We start from the raw sequence: 26506 nt of genomic DNA, 5'->3' as shown, positions 1-26506 counted from the left end.
AAGGCTCACAAGGTCTTGAAGGGTGCTCATGCTAGCCTCAAAGAGTCTCATGATCAACTCCAAGTAAAGCTAACCAAGGGGAAAGCCACTTTTGCTCATATGGTCTTAATTGATAATGCAAATGCTACTAACCCATGTTGTGAGCATGTGCATCTTGTGCAGGAGAATGCAAAGTTGAAGGAGCAACTTGAGAAAGGCCTTGTGTCGTGCATACAAGGTGAGAAGAACCACAACGATCTTTTGAGCAATCAAAAGGAAGTTGTGGCCAAGGAAGGGATTGGGTTTGCACCTAAGTCCAACGAGAAGAAGAAGAATGACAAGGCCAAACGACCTCCTCCTCTCAAGCAAACTTTTGTGAAGGAGGGAGAGGGTGCTTCTAAGGAGAAGAAGAACAATGTGAAGGGTGGCGCAGTCAAGATGGGCAATGCCACCTCTTCCAACAAAGCCGGCGACTTTAACCCATCTTATGTGTTATGCCGTGCTAGTGATGGACAAGTTTATGCTAAATTTGTTGGTTCTCTTTATGAGTACATTGAATGGTCTATTTGGGTTCCTAACACCCTTATTACTGACATCAAAGGACCCATTACAAAATGGGTACCTAAAACCAAGCATTGATCTCTTGTAGGTGTTTGCTTCTGGTGGGGGATCATGGTAGCTCGATAGTGGAGCCACTAATCATATGACCGGAAGCAAGGACTTGGTGGTGGACGTGCACAAGATTCCATCTGTGCCCACCAATGTCGAGTGGGGTGATGCCTCGTCCTCTAAGGTATTGGGACTTGGCAAGGTTTTCATTTCTCATGATCTCACGATCGAGAAGGTCATGCTTGTTGAGTCCCTTGCATACAATTTACATTCCATTCGTCAACTTGCAATGATGGGCTTTGCCACTTTCTTTGATATTGATACCGTGGCCCTCTTGTGGAGCAAGACTCCTAAAGTAGCCTTTGTTGGGCATGTCGAGAACGGTCTCTATGTGATTAACTTTTTGAAGCGACCCACTAAGACCGCGACATGCCTAATGGCTAAAGTTGATGTAGGATGGCTTTGGCATCATAGTTTAGCCCATGTCAATATGAGATCTTTGCAAAGTCTTCTCAAGGGGGACCATGTTCGTGGACTAAAAAATGTTAGTTTTGCCAAAGATCGTGCTTGCAGTGCTTGTATCGAAGGAAAGCTACATGAGAAGGCTCACACTCCCATGACTATCATCTACTCAAAGAGGCCTTTGGAGCTCCTTCACTTGGATCTCTTTGGACCTCGATCCTTTGATAGTCTTGGAGGTAGGAAGTATTGCTTGGTGATTGTGGATGATTACTCAAGATACACATGGGTATACTTCTTCAAGAGGAAGAGTGAAACCCAAGAAACCGTCATTGACTTTGCAAATGAAGCCCAACGCCAACACAATGCAAAGATCTTGACAATAAGAAGTGACAACGGCACCGAGTTCAAGAAGTACACCTTGGATGAGTTTCTTAGTGATGAGGGGATCAAGCATCAATATTCCACACCTTACACCCCTCAACAAAGTGGTGTAGCAGAGAGGAAGAACCGGACGTTGATGGATGCGGCAAGGACCATGATGGCGGAGTTCAAGTCTCCATACAACTTTTGGGCCGAAGCCATCAACACCGCGTGTCATGCATCCAATCGGCTCTATCTTTGCAAGGGCTTGAACAAGACTCCATATGAGATACTCACCGGTAACAAGCGCAACCGGAAGTACATTCGGGTGTTCGGGTGTAAGTGTTTCATTCTCAAGGAAGGTGTTCGCTTGTCTAAATTTGAGGCTAGAGCTCAAGAGGGCATTTTGTCGGCGTTCTGGGAACGGGGGTCCCCAGACTTGCCTGCCTGCGGCCTGCGGTGTGGCTCAAAAGGGGGCCCAGCATGGCCCAGCTTCATCAACACAGACCCAACACCCTCGCGTGGGGCCAAGCCTCGCGGGGCAGACGACACGGAGCTTCTTCAGGCACGGCCTCATCAGGCTGGCTCGCGAGGAGGCGGAGAGATCAAGGCGGGGTACCTCACAAGGTGCCCGTGACGCAAGCCATGACGACCAAGGGTGCCAGGCGGGCGCCAGCTCGCGCAGTGTCCTTCTTTCCTCTTTGGTGCAAAGGGAGCAAGCGCAGGCGAGAGCATCAAGCAAAGGCACCCGTTTAGGTGCAACGAGACCAAGACCAGTCCAACGGCAGGGAGGAAGTCATTGTGGAGCCCAAGCCAGCGTCACCACCAGAGCCTTTGGCAGGCGAGGACCAACTTTAGTCAGGATAAGTGTACCAGATGTTCCCCTTCAAAATGGCCAATTGTTGGCGCCCTTCCCGCTCAATATTTGGGAAGAGGCCCAGGGCCTTTGCCTATAAATAGATCTAGCCACCCCCAGGGTAGGGGTGATCTAGAATCGGCCAACCCGGAAACAAGCTGAGAAGGAGATCGGATCACAATCGAGAAGAGAGAGAGAGAGAGGGGTGACTGAACTCCTCCTAGCAGTTCGTCGCCCCAGCCAAGAACAGACCCTCGCGAGGCTGTTCTTCCTTGTATTGCTCATCATCATCAGCCCAAGAGGCAATCCACCACACCACACGCTGGAGTAGGGTATTACACCACAACGGTGGCCCGAACTAGTATAAACCCTATGTCTCTTGTGCTATTCTTTCCATAGCTTAGATCTTAGCGAGGCGGAGGGGTGCAGGTAGCTAGAAGGCGAAATCTCCGCGCGCACCCCAGTGTTCGAACCTCAAGGGTCTGTCGGAACCCGAAATCCGACATTTGGCGCGCCAGGTAGGGGTGCGCCGAAATTCATCTTCCACCACCCCGTTCTCCTCCGACCATCGCGTCCATGTCTGACGCTTGTCGGGCCTGCGCCGAGCGCCTGGCCGCTCTCGCCTCCCGCGTTGCCCAGATGGCTCCTGTCGGCGGGCATCCTCGCCGTTCCCCGTCACCTGCCGTCAACGCCGCCACCGGCCCGACGGGGGACGAGCAGCAAGCGTCGTCTCAGCATCCGTTCGTGCGGCAAGACGGCCGCACCGCTACTCCCTCGCTCACCCTAGCTGGTTCTTCGTCCCGCGTGCTCCGCGCACCCATGGAGGCTCGAGCTGCGCTCATCGCGTCAAATGAGCTCCTGCGCTACCATCCCGTCGATGACGTCTACGAAGAATGGCTCGACCGCGTCACCGAGCTTGTCCGCGCCGCAGGGGGCTCTCCTGCGCCGTCCGTTCCGCTGCACCGCACCCCGCCCCGCGCGGGTGACGAAGCTTCGGGGGCGCCCCAGCCGCCTCCTCCTCAAGAAGGCGCCATGGCTCCAAGGCGCGTGGCCCCTGGGCGGAACCCGCTCCGTCAGGTGCCAGCGCGGCAAGAGCAGAGCTGCCAAGAAGTCCCTCGCCCGCAAGAAGCTGCCCAGGCGCTCCCTACTCCAGCACGCCACGACCATGCTCCTGCTCCCGCACGTCAAGACCCCGCGCTGCTCCCAGCTGCAGCGCGTGGGGACATGCAAGACCAAGCTCTCCGTCACCCAAGGCCTCCCGTGGCCACAGCACGCTGCCGTGCCTTTACCACCGAGCTACGCAGCGTCGCGTGGCCCGGTAAGTTCAAGCCAGACCTGCCTCCTCGTTACGATGGCACGGCCGACCCTGCAGAGTTCCTCCAGCTCTATGAGCTGGGCATCAAAGCTGCCAACGGAGACGAGAAGGTCATGGCGAACTGGTTTCCCATGGCGCTCAAGGACGGGGCCTGCACCTGGCTCCTGAACCTGGCTCCAGGCACGATCTCCTCCTGGGACGAGATGCGCACCCGCTTCATCGCCAACTTCCAAGGTACTCGCGACCGGCCACCCGCCGTGAGCGACATGCGCCGTCAAGCAACAACCCGGAGAGACCCTGCAGAAGTACATCCAACGCTTCAACCACGCACGCCTCAAGATTCCCAAGGTGACCGAGGAGGCCATCATCTCAGCCTTCTTCGACGGCGTGCGCGATGTCAAGATGAAGGAGGAGCTGGCGATGCATGAAGACCTGTGCACTTCCTTGGAGTTGTTCAACTTGGCAACCAAGTGCGCCAGGGCTGAAGAAGGGCGTCTCTCCCTCCTCGAGCTGCCTGCCGTAGACCTAGAAGAGAAGAAGCCCAAGGCCAAGGATGTGAAGCTCAAGGGGGCTGCCGTGCTCGCGGCAGAACCAGACACCAAGCGGGGCAGAGATCAGCTCAAATCTTCCAAGGGCAGTCGGTACTGTGTGTACCACGACCTCCACACCCACAACAGCAACGAATGAAGGATCGGCCGTCGCCCCGACCGCGGTGACCGGGGCTACGGTCGAGGAGGAGGAAGGAATGCAGGGCGCTGGGAAGACCGCTGCCCGCGCCAAGGGTGGCGCGATCGACCTCGCGAGGATCGCTGGCAAGGCCCACCTCGCGAGGGAGACTGGAGGGATCAGCCTCGCGAGGATCGCCCACAAGGCAACGCAGGCCTCCCTCCACTGCCGCCGCAACCAAGGAGAAATGAGGACCGCCATCAGGACGAGGGGGCTAGGGGTTTCCAGGAGCCGCGCGCGATCGCCTGCATCCTGGGCGGGGCTCAAGCCCCAGCCTCTCAACGCATCTTCAAGCAGTTCGCCCGCGAAGTGAATGCAGTCCTCCCCAAGCTTGAAGCCACGCGCCCTGTCAGGTGGTCGGCGTGCGCCATCACGTTCAGCTCAGCAGATCAGCTCAAGTGCGCGGCCACAGCCGGAGTCCTCCCGATGCTTTGTTCCCCAATCATCAGCAACGTGGTGGTCACCAGGACCCTCATCGATGGCGGGGTAGGGCTGAACGTCCTGTCCGTGGAAACATTCAACAATCTCCAAGTGCCCTACAACCAGCTCCAGCCGACCAAGCCTTTCTCCGGAGTCACCGACGGCTCCACGGTCCCGATTGGGCAGGTCCGCCTCCCTGTCACCTTCGGGGCACGCGACAACTACCGCACCAAGCTCATCGACTTCGACGTCGCCCACATTCGCCTGCCGTACAACGCCATCCTTGGGTACCCAGCGCTGGCCAAGTTCATGGCCGTAACTCACCACGGCTACAACGTCCTCAAGATTCCAGGGAGTGGCGGAGTCATCTCGGTGCCCTGTGAAGAGAAGGATGCGGTGTGCTCCGTGGAACGAGTCTTTCAGGCCACATCACTAGAAGACCCAGATCGCGGAAGCAGGAGGCTTCCCGAGACCGCCCCCAAGAAGAAGAAGACATCGTCCGGCCCGGCCCCTCAGGGCCCGCGCCTGCCTAGGGGGAGCCTCCTTCCATCGCATAGGAAAGCGCGCCCGGCGCCCTCCTCAGGCAGGGCTCGGGGGCTCTCCCGTGGAGGCCACCGACCTGGCTAACGTCACGAGGGAGGCGCTTGGGCACCACATGGAGGCGTGTTTCGAAGCACGTTTCCCTCAAGAAGGAGTAAGACAAGGAGAGCCAGACCCTCAGGAGTTTGTCAGCAAGGCCATTCAGGAGCTACAGGAGTCAAGAGTCATGAAAGGCGGCCGCCGCCTACCAGCTGTGGCTCCCCATCCAGGCAAGGATGGTGGGCTGCGCGTCTGCATCGACATACCAGGGCTCAATCGAGTCGCCTCTCTGGAGCGCCTCTGGCCCTCGCGAGTGGGGCACAGTGAAGGTCCACCCCACAGCTACGTTCCCATGCCTTACGGCTTGCCGAACGCGGCTGCCACGTACCAGCGCCTCATGAGGGGCATCATGGAGGCTCAAAAGGCCAGGCGTTCCGCAGCCCTGGCGGAGATGGAGATGGTCCGCGAGGAGCCACCAGCGCCTCTGGAGCCTCCCGAGGCCCCTGGGCCTGGGGGCTCGTGAGGATCGGCTTCCGCAGCCCACCGAGTCTGCTACACCAACACTCCTTCGTCCTCGACATCATCAGGTGACATCTTTCAAGTTTCATTCCAGCTGGGAGCGCCCCGCAGGGCTGCACTATTCCCAGGCCGTGTGGGTCCGTCCCTGCGGCATGTATCCCTTTTATTTCATGTTGTTAGCTTACTTTGTTGGGGGCGCCCCACGGGCTGCATCATTCCCAAGTCGCTCGGGCCTGACCCAGTGATGTCCGCCTTCCCAGCATCTATTTGAATGAATCCACTCCTTCATGGCTAATGTGTTTGACCTAGTTGCCCGCTCAACTGACGCCAACTGACAGAGCTGCTCCCAAACGGCACGACGCTTGCGCATGGGTCCGTCCCTGCAACACCGACAAACCTGAATGGCTGAGCTCTGGCCGCGGCAGCCCCGCATGGCGCCACCTCGTCAAGCCTTCAGTGCCTCATCGCCCCTCGGAAGCAACCAACGGTTGACTGTCAATTGTCATGGCAACCCCTCGTTCTTTCTGTGATGGGTCTACAGGATCTCCTATAGGAGCTGCGTCAGGCGAGGCCCTTGCGGTGTCTCCTTCACTCTCATCCGCGCGAACCGCTTGCACGTTAAAGGGGGGGTGCCTGAGCATCGCGACTCAGGGATCCTACTGGCTATCCAGCCCTCACCCTCTGGCCTTGTCCACGGCATCGCGACCTGGCATACCTGCGACGGCTGAGACTCGCTTGAGGGCTGGGACCTGAGGACGTAGAGCAGAAAGGGGAGCAAAGGCGAGAGGGGAGGGACACGCGAGGACCTCGCCGAGCAACCTCACGCCTGCCGATGCACAGACCCGGCGACACACTAGAGAGCGGCCCCTGATTCTCGAGATAAGTCACCACCCGGAAGCACCAGCTACCGTGGCACCATCCCCGCACCTAATGGAATCCCGTGTTAGCGACGCCGCTCTCCTTTCTCACTGAACGACGGCTGCTTGAGCGCCAAAGGGGACCTCCTGAGCATCGCAACTCAGGGGCTCTTACCAGACCCCGGGTCGCTCACCTCCTGGCCTTGACCACGGCATCGCGACCTGGCATACCAGCGACGGCTGAAGCCGCCTTGGGACTGGGACCTGTCGGTGCAGAGCACCAAGCCCTCGTGAGGTTCGAAAGGGAGAACTGAGCTAAGACGGAATGAGCAACTCGCACAATTCTATGACAAGGGTTATATTAAGAAAACAGGATCACATGCACCTTACAAGCCCCCACGGGACGCGTCTTTGATTCCTCACAGGGAACAGATCCTAAAAGGACGCTAACTACACATGTATTCTTTTGAGAATTCTCTAGTTGTATTCAAGCAAGAGTCCTCGGCATCCTACGAAAACAAGCGCTAGGAATATCAATAGCGTTAGCGTTAGCGTCCTGGCCTTTGCTTGGGGATTCCTCTATGGAATTCCAAACATGCCATTGCTTTGCCTTTGCTCGTCCCTTTGATTCAATCCTTCTTCTCCTCGAAAGCTACAACTAGAAAATATATTCTTCTTTGCCGGTGCGAACCCTTCCCCTGCAAAAGACGCCATCATCAATAGTGGGCCATCAAGCACCGGCACCAACCCCATCCAGATCAGAGTCGGCGACGGCCTGACGAGCCCGCCCTGCTCCAGGAGCGGTGCCGGCTCGGGGGCTCGTAGCTGTCGTCACTCGTCTCCGGAGTCGCGAAGAGCTCGCCGGAGTCGCTGGAACCTCCGCCGCCTCCGCCGCCTGAGGAGCCGCCAAGGGAGCGGTCGGCGGGCCCATTCCTCGCCGTAGCAGGGTCCCGACCACCTCTCCCGGGGCAACACTCCAGCCGGCACCCATTCACATCGAAGACCTTGAAGAACATCACCGAAGCACCGTCGTACTCCAAGTGGATCGCGAAGGCGCCTCTTGTCCTGCAGACCCGGGCAATTTCGCTCCAGCCTCGAGTCATGAAGACCTCGCCCGGGGCAATGACCGTGACCTCTGCCTCGGTCGCGAGGGTGCTGCAGCCGGCGTGCTGCAGCCAAAGCTCCAGGAGTTCTCCCTGCGGGATGATAGAGGCGCAAGAAAGGGGATCTGAGCAGCAACCGGAGAAAGCAAAAAAGCAAAGCCTAGGCAGATGCCGCTCCTTTATCAACTCGCGCGGTTGCTGAGGCGGTCACGTCCAATCAACTGGCACGCGGCGCCCAAGGCCGCAGGCTGTTAGGGCCCGCGGCGCTTCGCTCTTGCCCTTTCGCCTCCCTGCACGGCCAACTCCGGGCGCGCCTTGGGCCCCGGGGCTACTGTCGGCGTTCTGGGAACGGGGGTCCCTAGACTTGGCTGCCTACAGCCTGCGGCGTGGCTCAAAAGGGGGCCCAACACGGCCCATCTTCATCAACATAGATCCAAGACCCTCGCGAGGGGCCAAGCCTCGCGGGGCGGACGACACGGAGCTTCTTCAGGCACGGCCTCATCAGGCTGGCTCGCGAGGAGGCGGAGAGATCAAGGCGGGGTACCTCACGAGGTGCCCGTGACGCAAGCCATGACGACCAAGGGTGCCAGGCGGGCGCCAGCTCGCGCAGTGTCCTTCTTTCCTCTTTGGTGCAAAGGGAGCAAGCGCAGGCGAGAGCATCAAGCAAAGGCACCTGTTTCGGTGCAACAAGACCAAGACCAGTCCAATGGCAGGGAGGAAGTCATTGTGGAGCCCAAGCCAGCGTCACCACCAGAGCCTTTGGCAGGCGAGGACCAACTTTAGTCAGGATAAGTGTACCAGATGTTCCCCTACAAAATGGCCAATTGTTGGCGCCCTTCCCGCTCAATATTTGGGAAGAGGCCCAGGGCCTTTGCCTATAAATAGGACTAGCCACCCCCAGGGTAGGGGGATCTAGAATCGGCCAACCCGGAAACAAGCTGAGAAGGAGATCGGATCGCAATCGAGAAGAGAGAGAGAGAGAGAGAGAGAGAGAGAGAGAGAGAGAGAGAGAGAGAGAGAGGTGACTGAACTCCTCCTAGCAGTTCGTCGCCCCAGCCAAGAACAGACCCTTGCGAGGCTGTTCTTCCTTGTATTGCTCATCATCATCAGCCCAAGAGGCAATCCACCACACCACACACTGGAGTAGGGTATTACACCACAACGGTGGCCCGAACCAGTATAAACCCTGTGTCTCTTGTGCTGTTCTTTCCATAGCTTATATCTTAGTGAGGCGGAGGGGTGCAGGTAGGTAGAAGGCGAAATCTCCGCGCGCACCCCAGTGTTCGAACCTCAAGGGTCTGCCGGAACCCGAAATCCGACACATTTGGTTATGCTACAAACTCTCATGCTTACCGTGTCCTCAATAAGTCCACGGGACTTATTGAGGAGACGTGTAACATAGATTTTGATGAGAATAATGGCTCCCAAGTGGAGCAAAGTGGTACTTGTGATGTAGGTGATTAAATTCCTCCCCAAGCTATAAGAAGAATGTGTCTTGGCTTTGTCCTACCCATTGAGGAACCCCTTGTGGCCAAAGGAGAAGGAAAATGGTCCACTCAAGTTGAACCATCACCAACTCAAGACCCACATGCTTCCGAAGAACAAAGTGAAGGCCCTCAACCTCATGAACATGACCAAGGGCAAGATCATCCTCAAGATGGTGTTGAGTCCCCAAGTGATGCCCAAGGTCAAGTTCTCTCATCCAGGCAAGTTCAAGATCAAGAGCAAGCTCAAGATCAAGAACACGCTCAAGATGACACTCAAGATGATCAAGTGACCACTCGTCAACTCACTCCGGAGGAGGAATTAGAGCGTCGTGCCACCAAGATCGCATCGAAGCTCTCACCAAGGGTCATCCCATGACAAATGTGCTTGGAAGTATTCGAAAGGGGGTAAGCACTTGTAGACAATTGGCAAACTATTGTGAACATCATGCGTTTGTCTCTTGTGTTGAACCCCAAAAGTTCTATGAGGCGCTCGAGGATCCAGATTGACTCAATGCCATGCATGAAGAACTCAACAACTTCGAGCACAACAAGGTGTGGAGATTGGTGCCAAGGCCAACGGAGAACCATAATGTAACTGCAACCAAGTGGATATTCAAGAACAAGCAAGATGCTCATAGAACTATCACTCACAACAAGGCTCATTTGGTAGCACAACGCTACTCCCAAGTCGAGGGTATCGACTACGGTGAAACCTTTGCTCCCGTTGCTTGCCTTGAATCCATCCGCATGTTGTTTGCTTATGCTTCTCATCATAACTTTAAGTTGCAACAAATGGATGTGAAGAGTGCTTTTCTTAATGGTCCTATTAATGAATTGGTATATGTCAAGCAACCTCCCGGGTTCGAGGATCCCTATTTTTCGATCATGTGTACCAACTCAATAAGGCACTCTATGGCCTTAAGCAAGCCCCATGTGCATGGTATAACCTGAAGGAAATATGCCCTAGAGGCAATAATAAAGTTATTATTTATTTCCTTATATCATGATAAATGTTTATTATTCATGCTAGAATTGTATTAACTGGAAACTCAGTACATGTGTGAATACATAGACAAACAAAGTGTCACTAGTATGCCTCTACTTGACTAGCTCGTTGAATCAAAGATGGTTAAGTTTCCTAGCCATAGACATGAGTTGTCATTTGATTAACGGGATCACATCATTGGAGAATGATGTGATTGACTTGACCCATTCCGTTAGCTTAGCACGATGATCATTTAGTTTGTTGCTAGTGCTTTCTTCATGACTTATACATGTTCCTATGACTATGAGATTATGCAACTCCCGAATACCGGAGGAACACTTTGTGTGCTACCAAACGTCACAACATAACTGGGTGATTATAAAGGTGCTCTACAGGTGTCTCCGATGGTACTTGTTGAGTTGGCATAGATCAAGATTAGGATTTCTCACTCCGATTGTCGGAGAGGTATCTCTGGGCCCTCTCGGTAATGCACATCACTATAAGCCTTGCAAGCAATGAAACTAATGAGTTTGTTGCGGGATGATGTATTACGGAATGAGTAAAGAGGCTTTCCGGTAACGAGATTGAACTAGGTATTGAGATACTGACGATCGAATCTCGGGCAAGTAACATATCGATGACAAAGGGGACAACGTATGTTGTTATGCGGATTGACCAATAAAGATCTTCGTAGAATATGTAGGAACCAATATGAGCATCCAAGTTCCTCTATTGGTTATTAACCGGAGATGAGTCTCGGTCATGTCTACATAGTTCTCGAACCCGTAGGATCCGCACGCTTAACGTTCGGTGACGATCGGTATTATGAGTTTATGTGTTTTGATGTACCGAAGGTAGTTCGGAGTCCCAGATTTGATAACGGATATGATGAGGAGTCTCGAAATGGTCGAGATGTAAAGATCGATATATTGGAAGCCTATATTTGGACATCGGAATGGTTCCGAGTGGTTCAGGCATTTTTCCGGAGTACCGGGAGTTTATCGGAACCCCCCGGGGAGTATATGGTCCTTATCAGGCCTTAGTGGAATAGAGCAGAGGGAAGGGAAAAGAGGGAGGCACGCCCCGAAGCCCATTCCTAATTGGGAAGGGTGCTGGCCCCCCTTTCCTTCCTCCCTCTCTCCTCCTTCCTTCCTCTCCTACTCCTACTTGGAAGGGCTCCTACTTCTACTAGGAAAGGGGGGAATCCTACTCCCGGAGGGAGTAGGACTCCCCCAGGGCGCGCCATAGAGAGGGCCGGCCCTCCCCTCCTCCACTCCTTTATATACGGGGGAGGGGGGCACCCCATGGACACACAAGTTGATCCTTTGATCTTTTAGCCGTGTGCGGTGCCCCCTCCACCATAATCCACCTCGATCATATCGTAGCAGTGCTTAGGCGAAGCCCTATTCCGGTAGCATCATCATCACTGTCATCACGCCATCGTGCTGACGAAACTCTCCCACGAAGATCTGCTGGATCATGAGTTCACGGGACGTCACCGAGCTGAACGTGCGCAGATCGCGGAGGTGCCGTACGTTCGGTAGTAGGATCGGTCGATCATGAAGACGTACATCAACCGCGTTGTCATAACGCTTCCTCTTATGGTCTACGAGGGTACGTGGACAACACTCTTCCCTCTCGTTGCTATGCATCACCATGATCTTGCGTGTGCATAGGAATCTTTTGAAATTACTGTGTTCACCAACAGTGCCATCCGAGCCAGGTTTATGCGTAGATGTCATATGCACGAGTAGAACACAAAGGAGTTGTGGGCGTGGGTATATAGATATTACTTGCAACCACTAGTTGATTCTTGATTCAGCGGCATTGTTGGATGAAGCGGCCCAGACCGACATTACGCGTACGCTTACGCGAGACTGGTTCTACCGACGTGCTTCGCACATAGGTGGCTAGTGGCTATCTGTTTCTCCGGCTTTAGTTGAATTGGATTCAATGAACATGATTCTTTCTGAAGATCAAAAAGCAATCACTATACCGCGTTGTGGTTTTTGATGCGTAGGTAAGAACGCTTCTTGTTCAGCCCGTAGCAGCCACGTAAAACTTGCAACAACAAAGTAGAGGACGTCTAACTTGTTTTTGCAGGGCATGTTGTGATATGATATGGTCAAGACGTGATGAGATATAAATTGTTGTATGAGATGATCATGTTTTGTTAAAGTTATCGGCAACTGGCAGAAGCCTTATGGCTGTCTCTTTATTGCATAAGATGCAAGCGCCATACAATTGCTTTACTTTATCGCTATGCGATAGAAATAGTTGCAAATGCAATAGTTGGCGAGACGACCATATGATGACACGTTGATAGAGATCAAGATGATGGAGATCATGGTGTCATGCCGGTGATGATAGAGATCATGACGGTACTTTGGAGATGGATATCAAAGGCGCAAGATGATCATGGCCATATCATGTCACATATTTTGATTGCTTGTGATGTTTATCCTTTATGCATCTTATTTTGCTTAGTTCGGTGGTAGCATTATAAGATGATCTCTCACTAAATTTCAAGGTATAAGTGTTCTCCCTGAGTATGCACCATTGCGATAGTTCTTCGCGCTGAGACACCACGTGATGATCGGGTGTGATAAGCTCTACGTTCACATACAACCGGTGCAAGCTAGTTTTGCACACGCGGAATACTCGGCGTTAAACTTGACGAGCCTACCATATGCAAATATGGCCTTGGAACACTGGAGACCGAAAGGTCGAGTGTGAATCATATAGTATATATGATCAACATAGTGATGTTAACCACTGAAAACTACTCCATCTCACGTGATGATCGGAGATGGTTTAGTTGATATGGATCACGTGATCACTTAGATGATTAGAGGGATGTCTATCTAAGTGGGAGTTCTTAAGTAATATGATTAATTGAACTTTAATTTATCATGAACTTAGTCCTGATAGTATTTGCATATCTATGTTGTAGATCAATAGCTTGCGATGTAGCTCCCCGTTTATTTTTTATATGTTCCTAGAGAAAACTATGTTGAAAGATGTTAGTAGCAATGATGCAGACTAGCTCCGTAATCTGAGGATTATCCTCATTGCTGCACAGAAGAATTATGTCCCTGATGCACCGCTAGGTGACAGACCTATTGCAGGAGCAGATGCAGACGGTATGAATGTTTGACAAGCTCGGTATGATGACTACTTGATAGTTTACTGCACCATGCTATACGGCTTAGAACCGGGACTTCAAAAATGTTTTGAACGCCACGACGCATATAAGATGTTCTAAGAGTTGAAATTGGTATCTCATAATCATGCCCGTGTCAAGAGGTATGAGACCTCTGACTGTACTTTGCCTACAAGATGGAGGAGAATAGCTCAACGAGTGAGCATGTGCTCAGAATGTCTAAGTACTACAATCACTTGAATCAAGTGGGAGTTAATCTTCCTGATAAGATAGTGATTTACAGAGTTCTCTAGTCACTATCACCAAGTTACTAGAACTTCGTGATGAACTATAATATGCAAGGGATAACGAAAGTAATTCCCAAGCTCTTCATGATGCTAAAATCGGCGAAGGTAGAAATCAAGAAATAGCATCAAGTGTTGATGGTTAAAAAGACCACTAGTTTCAAGAAAAAGGGCAAATGGAAAGAAAGAGGAACTTCAAAAGGAATAGCAAGCAAGTTGCTTCTCCCATGAAGAAGCTCAAAGCTAGACCCAAGCCTGGAACTGTGTGCTTCTACTGCAAAGGAAATGGTCACTGGAGGTGGAACTGCCCTGGATTTAAACCTGGGAATCGTTTCAAACCCAAATTGAATCTAGTCCAAACCAAGCAACTCTAGGTCATTAGTCCAAACCAACCCAATCCAAAAATTTATATCTATAATCCAGACCAAACCAAATTATATGGATTTTTTAACCAAACCCATCCAAACTATTTCCCCTTTTTGGATTCAACCCGCAGTTTCAAACCATGGATACTAGAAGCTGGCGTGCTGACGTCTGTATATGACTCCACGCCCACTGCCTACCACGTGGATGATGCCCCAATTGGCTGCGGTCTCGCGCATTGTGGCCTGGCAGGCGGAGCTGGCCGGGGGGGGGGGGGGGTCCTAATGGGAGGCGTCGAAACCGTCCACGGCGATGACGGGAAACTGCAGAGAGCCGGGTGGCCAGCTTGCCGTCGCCTAGTCGAAGGCGTCGCCTAGGCCCTAGCGCTCCTTCACCGGCCGCACGTACTCTGTCGGGATCGCGGACAGGCCACTCATGCTCAGCGGCTTGATGGTTGGACTCGATTGAGCTACGTACATGTATATGGTAGGGATTGGTAGCTGGTCTATCCCGTACAGTTTGGTCAAGAGACTGGGTTCTGTCCATGGACTAAAACCATTTGAGACTGAATGGTTAGTGTCCAGACCAAACCAATCTAATCCGATAGTTGATAAAACCCAAACCATACTAGATTGATTTAGATTCCCAGACTATTTAAACCAACCCAACACAGCCCAATAGCAAAACCAACCTGAAACTAAGGTTTCAGTCCAAACTATTCCCAGGTCTACCTGGATTATTGGCGGATAAGAAGGATGTCATAGTGAACAAAGGTATATTGGATATACATGTTATTGATGTGTACTTTACTAGTGTTTATAGCAACCCCTCGGTATTTGATACTGGTTCAGTTGCTAAGAGTAGTAACTCGAAACTGGAGTTGCAAAATAAACAGAGACTAGTTAAGGGCAAGGTGATGATGTGTGTTGGAAGTGATTCCAAGGTTGATTAGATCACCATCGCACACTCCCTTTACCTTCAGGATTAGTGTTGAACCTAAAATAAATGTTATTTGGTGTTTGCGTTGTGAATAATATGATTGGATCAAATTTATTGCAATACATTTATTCACTTAAGTCAAAGAATAATTGTTATTCTGTTTACATAAATAAAACCTTCTGTGATCATACACCCAAGGTGAATGGTTTATTGAATCTCGATCGTAGTGATAGACATATTCATAATATTGAAGCCAAAGATGCAAAGTTAATAATGATAGTGCAACCTATTTGTGGCACTGCCGTTTAGGTCATATTGGTGTAAAGCTCATTAAGAAACTCCATGCCAATGGGCTTTTGGAATCACTTGATTATGAATCACTTGATGCTTGCGAACCATGCCTCATGGACAAGATGACTAAGACTCCATTCTCCGGAACAATGGAGCGAGCAACTGACTTATTGGAAATAATACATACTGATGTATACCGTCCGATGAGTGTTGAGGCTCGCGGCAGGTATCATTATTTTCTGACCTTCACAGATGATTTGAGCAGATATGGGTGTATCTTCTTGACGAAACATAAATCTGAAGCATTTGAAAAGTTCAAATAATTTCAGAGTGAATTGGAAAATCATCGTAACAAGAAAACAAAGTTTCTAGGATCTGATCGTGGTGGAGAATATTTGAGTTACGAGTTTGGTCTTCATTTGAAACAATGCGGAATAGTTTCGCAACTCACACCACATGGAACACCACAGTGTAATGGCGTGTCCGAACATCGTAACCATACTTTATTACATATGGTGCAATCTATGATGTCTCTTACGAATTTACCACTACTGTTTTGGGGTTATGCATTAGAGACCGCTGCATTCACGTTAAATAGGGCACCATCTAAATCCGTTAATACAACGCCATATGAACTATGGTTTGGCAAGCAAAGTTGTCATTTCTTAAAGTTTGCGGTTACGATGCTTATGTGAAAAAGTTTCATCCTAATAAGCTCAAACCCAAATCGGAGAAATGTGTCTTCATAGGATACCCAAAGGAGACAGTTGGGTACACCTTCTATCACATATCCGAAGGCAAGACATTCGTTGCTAAGAATGGAATCTTTCTAGAGAAGGAGTTTCTCTCGAAAGAAGTGAGTGGGAGGAAAGTAGAACTTGATGAGGTAACTGTACCTACTCCCTTATTGGAAAGTAGTTCATCACAGAAATCTGTTCCTGTGATTCCTACACCAATTAGCACTACAAAAAAAAGACACATCCGTGGCATTTTGGGCCGAACGAATTTTTTTCCTATCATACTTATGACACTTCTATGACAATAATTGTGACAAAACACGGTATCATCATAGATGTGGTGGGGTCCTACTTCTATGACAAAAAATCATGACAGAAAATGGGCTTTTCGTCCTGGGCGGGCCGGAGACGCAGCTGCATGACATTCTTTGGGCCGTCCATGACGAAAAAAACCATGGTAGAAGCGAGGGCGAGGAAAATATCGGGGTGTTCCCGGTTACGGTGGGTGGTCGGGGCCGAGCGATGTGCGTTTCTGTTGTACATGCACGCGCATGGGTGCGAGGCGTTGGGCTCTAACTGAACCCGAGCGAGGCGTTGGGCTCTAACTGAACCCGAGCGATTGCACTGCAGGCTACGCGTTACTGAACCCGAGCGATCGATCGATGGCTGTTAACTGAACCCGATCGAGCGCTTCCTTCGCTACTGCTGCTAACTGAAGCCGATCGATGATGCCTCTGGATGAATAGTGAGTGTTGCTAGGGGGGTTTGGATGAACGGTTCCCGGTGGGGTGGATGAATAGGACCTCGTGGTGTTGCCTCTGGATGAACAGGACCCCGATCGATCGAGCTGGTTGGGGCTGGATGAACCGGACCCCGTGGAGGGCAGGTTGAATAGGACCACCCCGTGGAGGGCAGGATGAACAGTAGATGGTGGAGGGCTAGATGAACAGTAGCCCGTGGAGGGGTGGTTAAACAGGAGCCCATGGAGAAGGTTGGTTGAACAATAGCCGGTGGAGTAGCGCGCGGTGGAGGCTGGATGAACAGGAGCTTGTGGATGAACAGTCGCAGGTGGAGGCTGGAGGAGGTCGACGGTGGATGAACAGTAGCCTGTGGAGGCTGGAGGGGGTCGACAGTGGAGATTAACATTATCCCGTGGAGTCCCATTTTGGGGTACGCCACACCCCTCCCGATGAATAGGACCCCCGTTTCAACCGTAGTGCTCCAACACAAGTCCGTTTCCTCCGTTTTGCGGTACGCCACACCCCTCCTGATCAACAGGACCCCCGTTTCGACCGTGGGAGGCCCGTTTCCTCAGTTTTGTGGTACGCTAGACCCCTCCCGATGAAGAAGATCCCATTTCGAACATGGTCGGTCAAACACAAGGCCCATTTCCTCCGTTCTATGGTACGCCAGGGCTCGTTTCCATCGGCTGTTCCATCCAAGCCCTCCCGATGAACACGACGACGCATTCCGTTCTGACCCAGCCGGTTGGCTCCCCATGAACACGACGACAATGCAGTTTCTCTGTTCCGACCCAGCCATGTACACGAGCCCTGGTAGGCCGTATGCGCGAGAAGGCATTCGAGAACCTGCCCGTATGTACGTACGTGACCGTATTTTCTTTCTTGCACACTGGCCGCTGTACATACGTGTACATGCTACGCGTGTGCCTCTACTATGACACGTGCGCACCTCTACATCGACCAGTATGTACGTACACGTTCGCGACCAGAATGACAACGCTACGTATGCTTCGACCAGGTGGGTCTCGATTGTCAGGCACCTCCTTGCATGCGAAGATGTAGCTGGTGGGTCCGAGCAGTCAGGGGGGCGAATCGTTTTTTTCCCGGACGCACTTCCTTGCATGCGAAGATGTAGCTGGTGGGTCCCAGCAGTCAGGGGGAAACGTTTTTTTCACGAAATACGGTGGCCTATCCGGTGGGTCCCCGCTATCAGGTGGAGGAATAATTATTTTGCGCGTAATAAGGAGGCACTTCCTTGCTGCAGCCGTGGACCCAGCTGTCAACCTCTCGACGTATAGTCCATGTCCGATGGAAGTCGTTCCTTGATCACGTTGACCACGCCGCGCCGAGAGCACCAGGGCGGTGGACGACGGTGAGGCCTAGGAAGGGGATGACGCGGGGCCGGGGAAGACGCGGCAGTGGATGCCCACGGTAGAGGAGTATGAGGATTCACTGGTTCGCTGCGGTGTGAGGCTGCCGTCGCCGTAGAATAACAGGGGGTGTGGGTGAGTAGAGGGATGGCCTGGCCAGCAGTGGGAGTAGTAGGGGCGGTGAGGCCTCCGCCGCATCGCAGCTAGCCACGCGAGGCAGGAGCACGAGGCACGACCGGTGCTGGTTTGGGTGGCTGGAGCAAGAAGACCAGAGGTTGAAGAAGCACTACGGCCGTTGGATGGACATCATTCGGTCACTGGAGCTAGAATCGTGCATATTGACTAAGTTGACAAAGCCCTCCGTCCCCCGTCAACTTAGTAGGCCCACAAGTCAGCCTACAACTATACTGGGTCCCAGCTAGCAGGGGGAGTATTCATTTTTTTTGTGCAATAAGGAGGCACTTCCTTGCGTGCGAGGATATAGCTGGTGGGTCCAAGCTATCAGCGGCGGTAACGTTTTTTCGCGAAATACAGAGGCCCTTTCAGTGGGTCCCAGATGTCAGGTGGAGGAATCATTATTTTGCGTGTAACAAGGAGGCATTTCCTTACGTGCGGCCGTGGACCCAGCTGTCAGCCTCTCCACGTATAGTCCACTTCAGATGCATGTCGGTCGTTGAGCATGTTGACCAGGTCGCGCCGAGAGCACCAGGGCGGTGGACGACGGCGAGGCCTAGGAAGGGAACGACACGGAGGCAGGGAAGACTCGGCAGTTGTTTCCCACACGGAGAGGAGTACGACTGTACGAGGTTTACTGGTTCGTCTACCGTCGCCGGAGAATAACAGCAGGTGTGGGTGAGTAGAGGGATGGCTAGGCCAGCGATGGGAGTACGGTGGGGCGGTGAGGCCTGTGCGGCAGCACAACCGGCCACGGGAGGAGGGAGCAGGCAGTCCCGCTGGCGCTTGTTTGAGCGGCTAGAGCAGGAAGAGCATAAATTGAAGAAGCACGACGGCCGTTGGATGGATATCCAACAGTCACTGCTTGTGCGTCAACCTTTTTTTAGGAAAGCCTCAAATTTGTGGAAAACATCATACAGCCCATCTGCCATTATTTCTAATAATTTACAGCCCATTTGCTAATTCTTAAGGTTTTTTTGGAGCCCATATTCTTTTTGTTAGCATTACAACCCATATTTTGGCTACGGTTAAAACATTATATGAAATTTTGCATATTTTGGTGCGGTCCGAACTGATTTTGATCCCGAAATTTCGAGTCACATTCAAACTGATTTTAAAAATAGATGTATATCAATATAAAATCCAACAAATTGTCCACGCATAAAAATCAATGCAATTTAAAATCTCGAAATGAAAAAAAAAGAAATTTGAAGCTAATTGCCGGTTTGATGTGTTTTTAAAAATGTACAACCCATTTCTCATTACTGATAGGCCATTTTCTTAGCCAGCCGAATGAAGCTCTCCTCGTCTTGAGAGATTTGCAGCCCAACAGGCCTGACAAAGCGACTTACTTGGCAAATCACAAAAAAACTGGGATGTGGCCATGGACCCAGCTGTCAGCCTCTCCACGTACAGTACTCTTCCGATGGAAGTCGGTTGTTGACAATATTGACCACGCCGCACCGAGAGCACCAAGGCGGTGGACGACGGCGAGGCCTAGGAAGGGGACGATGCGAAGCCAGGGAAGACGTGATAGTGGATGCCCACACGGAGAGGAGTACGAGGGTTCACTGGTTCGGCTGCGGTGTGAGGCTGCCATCGCCGCAGAATAACAGGGGGTGTGGGTGAGTGGAGGAATGGCCTGACCAACGGTGGGAGTAGTATGGGGGCGGTGAGGCCTCCACAGCAGCACAGCCGGCCACAGGAGGCAGGAGCAGGCAGCACGACCGGCGCTGCTTTGGGCGGCTGGAGCAAGAAGACCAGAGGTTGAAGAAGCAGTAAGGCCGTTGGATGGACATCGTACGGTCACTGGAGCTAGAATCGTTCATATTGATTAAGTTCACAAAGCCCTATGTCCCCATCAACTTAGTAGGCCCACAAGTCAACCTCCCACTGTGGTGGGTCCTAGCTGGCAGGGGGTATTCATTTTTTTGTGCGCAATAAGGAGGCACTTCCTAGCGTGCGAAGATATAGTTGGTGGGTCCGACCTGTCAGCGGAGGGAACATTTTTCCGCGAAATACAGAGGCCGTTCCGGCGGGTCCCAGATGTCAGGTGGAGGAATCATTATTTTGCACGTAATAAGGAGGCATTTCCTTGTGTGCGGCCGTGGATCCAGTTGTCAGCCTCTCCACGTATAGTCCACTTCCGATGGATGTCGTTTGTTGACCACGTTGACCAGGCTGCGCCGAGAGCACCAAGGTGGTGGACGACAGCGAGGCCTACGAAGGGAACGACACGGAGCCGGGGAAGACACGGCAGTGGCTGCCCACGCGGTGGAGAGTACGAGGGTTGACTGGTTCGGCTGCCGTCGCTGAAAAATAACATGAGGTGTGGGTGAGTAGAGGGATAGACAGGCCAGGGATGCGAGTATATGATGGGACCGTGAGGCCTGCCCGGCAGCACATCCGGTCACGGGAGGTGGGAGCAGGCGGTTCCGATGGCGCTGGCTTGGGCGGCTGGGGCAGGAAGATTAGAGACTAAAGAAGACATCTAACGGTCTAACGCTGGTAGAGTCGATTGTTGACTAAGTTTCTTTTTTGATAAACCTTGTGTATGCATGAACTTAGTAGGCCCACAAGTCAGCCTCCAAATATGTGGCAGACAACATAGACCCCATTTACTATTTTTTAATAATTTGCAGCCCATTTGCTAATTCTTAAGTAATTTATTATAGCCCATTTTTTGCCCAGGACCACGGTCAAAAAGTTCAACCTTATTTTTCATATTTCGGTGGAGTTTGAACTTTTGTAATCCCGAAATGATAAACATTTTTTAATAACTTATTGATTTGCCAAAAAAATCATTTTGTTTTTGTAAGCAAATTAGACGTGGGACAATTGAGTTGGTTTAAGGGAAAACCAGTGGTAAGAAAAATCAGCGTTGGGAGGGAAAAACAACAACAAAAATAAGGATGTAAATATGAAAAGGGAATTTTATGTATTTTCAATATAATGATACATGTATATGAACTAGTAAAACTATAGGTAGAGATTAGAAAACGGATGTAGGACATGCGTTTCAAGAGGAAAATAGAACTGGGCTGTGTGTTTGATTCAGTAAAAAAGTGCCTGCGGATGTTGTAAGACAAAATATAACTAACGCTGGCGGGCCAGAGGCCAGTAGATACCTGCTGGATCTTTGTGCCCCGTTGTCGTCATGGGCTGGGCCTGTTAAAAAAACCAAGCCTGGGCAGTCTACAACCCAGTTGAAACTTGCTCGACCTGAAAAAACAATATACGTGCTCAATAAACGAGAGAATTCTGCAAGTACAGACTGATAACTGGGATGCAGCAGGGATATTGTTTTTTCATCATGATAATAAAGAGCATGCACTTGTTTCGAAAAAATTGAAGAACTAGGAATTCGAACGGCAGGTGCTTATGCTACCCATCAAATAAAAATCAGGTGCCTGAAAATTCATTTCGAAACAAATGATTCAGCTTTATATCCACGTCCACCCTCAGCATGATGGTTGGAAGCAAATGCCAAGTTCATACCAAAAGATCGTTAACAACAATACCAACTTGCGGACGACAAGGTAGTGCAAGTACCAATACCAAACTAACTTATAATCTTTTTACTCCTGGCCCTAGTGTTCGTTTGGTAGAAAATTTTGTAGAGGACCAGCTCCCGCTCCTTCTGTTGCTCCAGGCCCCCGAGGTGGTACTGGTGCATCACCCAGTTGGTCCTCTGCTAGTCGAAGTTCTTGTTGGTGTGCAACACCAGAACCTTTTTGCTGCCCGTCTATCGGCCGTTGACCATCACCGGCAAGGTATTGCTGGTGTTGTGCCACATCGCGTGCATGCCGCACTCCGACTGTATCTTGCGACGCGTCCACGTGCCCCTTTTGAACGCCCTGGAATTGCGCTAGAAGAAATGCTTGCTTAGGCCACTCAGTGTGATACCTACAGTATTGTCTAATACATGTTTTAGTGTACATAGTTGGCATTTTCATAACATCTTTGGCATGTTGCAGTCACTTGTTTCACTTTTTATTAACTGTCAAATTGTAATTGCTTCACCAGGTCTGCGTCTAAAAACAAAAATAGAGCTATAAACAAAGGAATATGTTTGTGCAAGTAGACGGTCGATAGGTGTCTTACCTGGAAGTTTCTCAGGATGGGTGTAGCATATGCTGTGCTCGCTGTCGATGGTTGGTATGAACAAATCGATGAGAGGGTGAGATCTCGCGCTGTCAGCACTCACTTTGGCCTCAAGGTGCTCGATCAGCTCCTGATCCGTGGGATCGAACTTGACGCCAGCCGGCAGCAGCAGCCAATCCTTCTTCGACTTGCATGAACCACATCACCGCATGTCGGGTTTGAAAAAGCCATCCATCACATGGAAGCTTGATGCCTTTCACACACTGAAGATTATCTGGCAACAAGCTGTGTTGACGAATATCTGGATATGGTGATTCATGAAACCCATGGTATGATGTGTAAACACAGTTCCCCCTGGCGAATGGAAGTTGCATAGCACGGTAATCATCGTTGGTGATATGACCGATGATTGGTTGGAAGATCGGATAATTGAGCCCGAGGAACATGGAGTGGTTGCCGAGGCTGTAAGCCCGTCTCCAGTTGAATCCGCCTGGCCCAACGGAGCTGGGATCTTTCTCGAACACGAAGCAGCCATAGCCATCAATGTCACGAAGGCCCTAGGCATTGTACTGCATGTGGTTTGATGAAATGGTTTGGTCATTTTGGTACGTGCAAATGAGCATCAAATGACCACCGTCAGCTGAATTAGCGATATACCACCACCCATCGGCTGGTATGATTCCAGGTCCCGGAATCATGAAGGCCAGTGCATTTGCGTATGCTGCAACAATTCAAATTGGAGACCAAAAGGACAAAAATAAACAATCATGTTCAGAGTATGTGTGGAATTAAGATTATTATAACAGTGACACATATCATAGACAGAGAATTGCAATGTCGTGGTCATAATCATACCCCAAGTTAAAAAAATAAGCCAATGGCTTTCATATTCTACCAATATATCATGGTTCAAACATCATGTAACAATGAGAGGAAAATAGATATGACAGGGCCTACTCATATTCTACCATAGCACTTACTACAGTTATCATATCAACTCTATTTTATAACATGCGTTGTTATAAAAATCCTGGAAATGATAAGAACATATAGCAATCATGAGGTTATACTCATAATATCTATTCTAACAATCATTACATACCAATTATTCTCATATCAACTCTAACAATAACATGTGTGGTCATAAAAATCTAGGAAATGAGAGGAACATATAGCAATGATGTGGTTATAGACATACTATACATTCTAAATTTGTAACAATGAACAGGCAGTCGTATTCTTAAGGTAAAGATGAGATGAGATAGAACAATTACATGGCGATAGATTCCACCAGTATAGGCAGCCAATCTGTGCGTCGACCGCATAAACGATGCCATCGTGCACTATAGCATCAGACAGAAGTGTTGGGTAAAGAGGATCGACGATGATCCATAACCATGTATGACGACCGTATTCCAGATAGACTAATCCCATGTTGAACACGACAATGAGCTTGTAATCCATGTAGTCCTCTGATGGTGTGGGCACTTTGCAGATTACAACCTTCAGCAAACAGAGGTCGAGCCAAAAGCTCGATGCATCTCGTGCGTAGTAGGCAGGAGTGTCCGGCGGGCACAAGGCTCGATGGCGGCGGTATCCAAATATGGAAGGGTGATATCTCGCTGGGTGTAGATATCCACGAGATGCCACGGACTACCACATTGGTGGATGAGGACGATCCAGTTGGCCTTCATGCCCACCTAGTAGTGGACACGAATGAAGGACAAGTGGACGGGTACTGGTAGCGTGTCGAGGGGCACCACGGCAACCTCCGTAGGACCGTCAAGTTGGTGTCTGGGCCACCTGCGAGGATCGGGAATCAGCAAGCACGGTGTCTTGAAAAGAGCCGGCCGGTTGCAGACGAGTAGATGGTACAAAGACACCGAGCATGCGGCCAGACGGACGGAGCTGAGTAGGTCCATACGATTACAGATCTGCTCCAAGAGAACATCGGGGAGGGAATTCCAATCGCGGCTCTGCGTGTTAGTCGGTTATGCCATTGGGGTTTTCAGTGTCTGTGAGCCAGCGGGGAAGTGGATTCGGGCGGGCGAGCGAAGAAGCTTCTCCTCATGTGACCGAGTAGTGAGCGGGGGGTATATGGTTCGCGCGAGCTACCAAGGAAGATAGCGCGGGCGGGCGAGCAGAGAGCGGGGGGAAATGGTGTGCGGCCGACGATGAGGAAGATAGGAGGAAGAAGAAGAGAGGAGGAAGAAGAGTGGAAGACAGGGAAGAAAGTGCATTAAATCTCAATTCTACTACTACCAGGATATACCGTCCTTCGGAGTGTAAATAGTTACACCAATGACATATGTGTCTACCACAAGAGGGCCCATATGTTAGTTAATGGAGGACAGAAGTGTGCTCTACCGGCAAACATGATGGCAGTACTGGGTAAGGCTGATTTAGTAACACCAACATGCTGGTTCAGCTTATTAATTAAGTGTCCCATCTGCTGCAGCGTGTATTGTCACTTCACTGCGAAGACTAGTTGAATAGTTCTCTCTGACCGAGTGTCACACCCTAGCTAATCATGCATTAGAGTGTTGCATCATGTTTACTCTTTCATCAGAAACTTGAAATGGGGATCTGTGAAACCGTCAGAATCATTTTTGAAAATGATCCAAATAAAACCAAACCAATATTTTTAAGAGCTCATGTTGCTCTCCAAAAGGGTCCAAGAAAATGCTCATGTTGCTCCCTGAAAATATTGGACAGAGATAAAAATCAAACCAATATTTTTAAGAGCTCATAGGTATTTATTTTGGGCATTTGGAATTAATGCATAAATATTTGCATTGGAAATATATTAATTATATATATTAATATATGTCCAAATATTATGCCAATTATAAAGCAGCTCTGGAATAATATATCTAGCTCCTGCAAAAATTGGCATAAGGTAAATAAATGATTTAATATATTATTTAAATCAAAACAAATGTCAGAAATTAGAAAACAGAAAATTAAATAACAGGAGGGGCTTACCTGGGCTCCTCCACTGTGCGGCCCAGCCAGCTGGCTGGCCCAGCCAGCAGGCGGCCCAGCCCACCTCCCTCCTCTGTCGTCTTCGTCCTCGACAGAGGGAGGGGAGTGTGGCCGGCGCGCGCGCGCGCCACCGCGCCACGCCACCTGCTCGGCTGCCTGCCTGCCCTCCCCTCCTCGCTCGATGCCCCGGACGACGCCACGCCTCCCCCCTGCTCTCTCTCACTCTCCCTCAGTTCCTCCCTCCTCTCCCTCGCTCTCTCTCTCACACGGCCGAACACCACCCTCGCCGCCGTTCGCCACAGCAGCCGTCTCCGGCCACCCCTCGCTTCCCCGACTAGCTCAGGAGCTCCGCCTCGACCCCCTCTTCCTCCCCACCGCTCCACGGGTCTCCGGAAGCCCTGCACCGCCGCCTACGTCGCCGTTCCCCTCCTCGGCCACCGGAGGTCATCGCCGTCGATTCGCTGCACTCCGGCCGTCCCCGAGCCCGCTAACCATCCCTGCAGCTCCGCGGTGAGCCACCGATTCGATTCCCCCTTGCCCCGTCGTCCCTAGCCTTCTGTAGCTGCCGCCCCCTTGAGCTCCGAAGCTCGACGCCGCCGGCGATGTCGCCGTCGTGGCCACGGTCACCGTAGCGCCCAACCGAGCACACTATCGTGCTCCACACCTCACTAGGAGCACGCAGCACGCACCAACGCCTCCCCAAACACCCTGCAACGCCGATTCCGACCGCACCCGAACTCCGGCCGCCGCTCACGAGCTCGCCGTCGACGGTACAGACCACCCCAGGCACGGCCACCACCACCGTTCGACGCGCGGGAGCAAGGGCTCTCCAACGAGCCCAAGCACGGCCTCGCCCGTGCCCTGTAGCGCGATTCCCGCATCGCGCCGCCGTCTCGGGCCTCGCCGGCGTCATGTCGCCGGTGGGTTTGACCCACTTTGACCACGGCAGGACCCCCCTGAGTCCCTGACAGGTGGGCCCAGCCCTGTAGCTAATTAGGATTAGCGCTAACCACTGTTAGTTAACCCCCTGACACTGACCAGTGGGCCCCAGCGCCACTAATCCCTAATTAGAATTAATTTAAACCTGTTAAACCCC

This window comes from Triticum aestivum, chromosome 4A, assembly GCF_018294505.1.
Source record: "Triticum aestivum cultivar Chinese Spring chromosome 4A, IWGSC CS RefSeq v2.1, whole genome shotgun sequence".
NCBI classification, from domain to species: Eukaryota; Viridiplantae; Streptophyta; class Magnoliopsida; order Poales; family Poaceae; genus Triticum; species Triticum aestivum.
Note: the sequence above shows the minus strand (reverse complement) of the source record.